Source organism: Dermacentor andersoni, chromosome 1, assembly GCF_023375885.2.
Source record: "Dermacentor andersoni chromosome 1, qqDerAnde1_hic_scaffold, whole genome shotgun sequence".
NCBI lineage: Eukaryota > Metazoa > Arthropoda > Arachnida > Ixodida > Ixodidae > Dermacentor > Dermacentor andersoni.
In genome coordinates, this window is record NC_092814.1 from 162,422,737 (window position 1) to 162,428,183 (window position 5,447).

Consider the following 5,447-nt stretch of genomic DNA (forward strand, 5'->3'; position numbering starts at 1 on the left):
TCTTGATACGAGTGTGCAATACCCTTTCTATTAATTTCACAACATTCGAAGTTAGTGCAATTGGCCTTATATTATCTATATTCATTCCCGCTCCTTGCTTTTCAAGCACGAGGATTATTTTTGCGAGTTTCCAGTCAGGGGGTATCCATGCGTTCATGAGGCAATAATTGCAGAGGTCTTGCGGGGATAGGTCAAACAATATTTTCAACATGCCTGATGTAATGCCATCTGGAGCCGGAGCTGTGCCAGGGAGCAGCCGAACAACGTGCTGGAGCTTTTCCATTGTTACCTCTAAAAAATCATCCCCTGACAGAGTCCCTACGAAGCTTACCTGCAGCTGAGTTGTAAAGGGCTGTTCTAAACCTTTAGCAATTTTATCTAATAGTACTGACAATTGTTTGGGTGACAAAACAACTGAGTCAATATTTATGGGCACTGGAACGGTCTTGCGAGAGCGGAGAAACCTAAAAGTACTTTTTTATTACCACTTTTCGATAAAATATACCGTTTTTCATCATAATTATCCTTCGCTGATGAAACTGTTCTTTTAAAAATAGCAGAATACTTATAATTACTCCAATTAGTAGGGCACCGAATAAAGATAAGTTTCTCCTTTGCAGCTTTTCGGCGTCTATAATCTCGTGCGCAGTCACTATTCCACCATGGACTATCCTTTTGTTGATGAGACTACAAACTCGGATTTTTAATGGTATCCTTCAATATTGCACAAAGGCTCATCGCTTTAATATATCTTTGCATACCTGTCATAGAAGACAAAGTTGACTGCAAATTATATTTATATTTTGAACAGTCCACAAAAGTCTGCGCATGTTTTGTTTTTTTTTGTTTTTTTAAGAAATCAGGGGGCTGTTAATATCAATGACAAACGGGTGGTGGTCACTACTAGTGGTGGCATCGACCACAGTCCAAGAAGAGATGGAAACACCTGACCGGCTACTTGTTAGCAAACCCGGATGGGGTCTGGACCAGGGCGCACCAGAGTGACAGAGCAGGAGCGTCGAACGCGGCTCGAATTCAGCAGGCGATTGCCTCTCTCTGAAGCTGTATATGGCTAGGGTTCCATGCATTTTTGTTCTCCGCGAACAAAAACTATCATCATCAATGGCTCATACCGCCGTAAGCATTCATACTCCCGTAAGCAGGCAAAAAGTGCAATGCCTCATAGCCCCGTAAGGCAGAGGCTACAAGCAGCAAAGTGAAGCGAACAGTGCTTAAATTATTTCTTATCACGCATACAACATACTGAACAGCATGTCGAAAACTGTCATCATGAATGTCTCATACCCCCCTGAGCAGTGACTCATACCCCCGTGCGCAATGGCTCATACCCCGTAAGCAAGCAAAAAAATGCAATGACTCGTAGTCCCCTAAGGTTCACGGCTACTCACTTTGCGTGAATTAGCTGCAATAATACTACCCCTGTTTTCGTTGGCACTGATTTCAATGTGGATGTGTCGGTAGCGAAAAGGAAGCGGTTTACGCGTTCCGTGTTGCAGACATATCCCTTGCGATTCCACACCGATCCAGCCCAACGGACCACCCAGCGGCGTACGTGCATCGATTTCAGATTATCAAAGAATGTGATTGCAGTTGCGAGTGAAATCATGACCACCGATCAAGAAAATAAATGCGTGTGCGTACCTTTCGTCACGATATCACCCATCAAGACAATAAATTACTTCGTAGCTTTGTTCAAAATTGTGCGTCACCTCCGTGTCGTGTACTTTTCTCTGGTCAACCACCTTCCCAGAGTGGAATGGCTTATAATGTTATACAAAAAATTTCTCTCGAACCTCGGCGACGTTACGGAACGATGACATACTTTCCATGTACCAAGAGTGAGACTGAGTGTTTACGCAAGTAGAACAATTACAAGGGATCAGTGCGCATTACACTGACGCAACATATCTCAACAGATAGCCATACAGTTTCAAAGGGTAACATAAAAATGGTCATGGAACCCACAAGAGATTCCAGAATAACGCTCGACTTTGTGCTTGGTGATAAAATGTTCTATAACATACGTCAGACAAGCGATCTAAGTGTTTGAAGTGTTGCGCTGTAGTCTGTCTTTAAAGAACATTTAGCATTGAGTGACACGAGTGGTCCGTATCCGCTACGGACAGATGGAGCTAGTGGTCGCTGTACGTCAACAATACGTCTTTGCAACGAGGTTTCACAGCGCGATCAGCAGCAGCCTCGATCACACAGTTGCTGCAACGTGGAGCGTCCATCAACAGTCCTGCACGCTCTAAACAAAATTGGCGGCTGTGTCGTATCAGTTGCAACTCTCATTAGAATTTATGAATGAATCGAAAGAACACCGCGTCGGCAAAAAAGTCAAGAGGAAGGAAAATTTCATGGATGTTCTTCCTGCTTCTCATATCGTTGTCGGCGCACGAATGACCACTGCCGCACGAGGCTGTGCGCTCTTAATCTGGTTAGGCATAGGTTACAGCTAGTAAGAGGAAGTTCTTTACAAAAACTCCTCTTTGTTAAGAGTAACACACGTTCCAGAGAAAATGCGCATAATAGGCCGAACAACCATTCAGCGAAATTAATGACGTAATATATAAAGCCGTGTCGCAGTTATCTTTATTGCGATAGCAATTATATGGACATTCCAGGCGCATTCATGCCGTCAGCGTCGCCGTGATGCTCCGTACAAACTCCACGAGGGATTACGCCGTCGTCGCGCGTCGTGTGCTGTATGTGCGAGTGAAACCACGCGAGGGAAGCCGACAATAGCGGCTCAATCTTGCGCGCACGAAGGAGGGAAGCGGAGAGCAAACGCGCTGTCTTCCATCGCGAGAAAAGCCGTGTGGGGAAGGGAGGGAGGGGGGAGGGGGGGGGCGACGTTGTGTTCCGGCAGCAACTGCGTATTTCGCCACCGGGCGCAAGGGGAACTGACGATCGCGGCTGAATCTCGCGCGCGAAAGGGAGGAAAGCGGGCAGGCAGAGCGGGAAGGCGCGGGGGCGGCTTCGACTCCACCAACAAGTGCGTACTTTGCACGGCCGCGCACGCGCGTTGTGTTCTCGCCGCTCTTGCGTTGAAGCGACAGGCAGCACACGAAAGTCACTTCGCTCACTGTTGCTGCCGCGCTTGCTCACACCAGCGTTTTGACAGCGAGTTCACGCTCATCAAGTGTGACGTGTTCATGTTTGCTTGTCCGTGCTGACACCATGCTTGTTAATTCAGTTAGTAAGCGAATGTTTCCAAGTTTATACGACCGACAAAACTATTGTACTTACTTCGCACAGATCTCTACTAATTTGATATCGCAACCAATGCTTCACCTTTCGGGCGAAACTGCGACTTTTTGCCTGGATCTACGTTCCACCTACATCGTAAGCAATTTGACCTGCACTGTTGTTCCACAGAGGCCAATCTGGCCACATTGTTTCACATAAAGGACGCCTCCCCCCCCCCCCAAGAAGAAAGAAAGCCGGTACAAAAATACAGATTCGGCCTGTTCGTTCTCGCAGTCATCACAGAGTAAAAATAATTCAAACAAATAATGCTTTACTATAATTTTACAGCAAAGCTGTATATGGCTAGCGTTCCGTGTATTTTTGTTCTCCGTGAACAAAAGCTATCATCAATGGTTCATACGCCCGTAGGCATGTAAACACTGTAATCGCTCATTGCCCTGTAAGGCCTGGATTACAAGCACTCAGCAATAAGAAACGAACAGTTTACATTCTTTGGAATCACGCATACAACATACAGAACAGCATGTCAAAAACTCATTATCAATGGCTTATACCCCCGTAATCAAACAAAAGATGCAATAGCTCATACCCCCGTACGACAGAGGCTGCAAGCACTCAGAAAAGTGCAGTGAATAGTGCATACATTCCTTGTTTTGTTTTGAAAACATATATACACTTGACAGGAAAGGGGAAGCAAGGAGCACGCTGGCAACTGTCACCTGAAGGCGCACAAGGCCTGCCTACTCTTCAGAAAGGATGGGGCAGGAATATAGAAAATCACCCACAAAACATATAAAACAGCATAAGTTTCAATAAAGAACGAGCTAAAATAACGCATCCGAAATATATAATTGATGATAAGGCGCTCGTGATAGCAATGCGAAGCACGTAGCGCTCCCCGCAAACGTTTCGCGGTAAAGATTACGAGCAAGCTGCCACGGCGACGCCAGCTTTCGACATGGGTTGTGACGTCCCTAACCTTTCGTATATAAAATAGCCAGCCTAGCAACTGATATCAATGTCGTTGCAGCACCGCTATGGACCACGGTGCGTTGTCAAAATTACGATTACTCCCATTCTTAAAATTACTGTAACACTACTACCACTACTCTAAAGCCATAAAGCATCGCATACCACCCTCAGCAGTTGCAGTGGGGTTTTTCAACAGCTTCGCTGGTCATCCACCTTCACAGAGTGGAATGGCTCATGTTTCTATTCCACAAAGCGCCACAGAGAACATGTCTGGGTGAAACAATTTACAAGTGTAGAGAAAGCGGCTGTAGCGCTAGCACTTTCGAGTGCAGTAATAGACAGTTTTAGTTTCACGTACGTAAAGGCTTTGCGTACGTAGAGCTCTTACGTGTGAGCGGTGCGCCTGCGCAGAACGCAAAGGGTTTGCGTGAGTCTCACGGACGCACGTGAGACTCAAAAGTTCGCGTGCGTTCCTTGCGCACGTAGAGAGCTCCGCGCGGCGGTCTCGCGAGATCTCGAACAGGCGAGAGCATCATTGCAAGATGGCAGCGAAACACACCGACAAGGTAGCTCCGCGCCTTCGTTTTTCTAAAAACGACTTGGATTTGTGGCGAGACGTAAGGGAGTGCAACCCCTTCGAGGACAGCATGCGTTATAGCACTTATAGGCATTGCGAAGCTCCGATCGGCACAAGAACACACTTTTACGTGTTTTGCGCGCCAATCCAACTCGACTGGCTTGGCTTTGATTTGTCTTGGGTGTCAATGGCTACAGCAGTGTTTATACCTGGCGATAGATGGCGAAACATGGTCGCTTTTAGCGTGCGTCGCGTACGAGTAGCTAAAAGCGTTTCAGGTGCAGTGCGCGTATTGTACGTAGTGCTTTCACGTTTGCGTGCGTGAAGTCTCTGCGTACGGGTAACTAAAACTGTCTAATAAATAGCTTCAAAGTTTCTCTAATCACGTGCCCAACAAAACATGAAAATAATTCGATGAAAAGGAGCAACGTTTACAAAGGTGGGACAAAATTAGCTACGGGTTTTGAAGCGATCGATGGTGTGAGGGCAAGTGAATTGCTGTGTGCGTAGGCGACATACTTGGTTGTGAGACCACCTGGAGTTTCTTGTACAGTGCACCAAAGCTGGGTACTTGTAGTTCCACGAAATAATGTTGACATAATTTTTCGGCACTTCAAACGGTAATCTGTGTGAAAGAACAACAACAACACTGGAATAGGTCAAA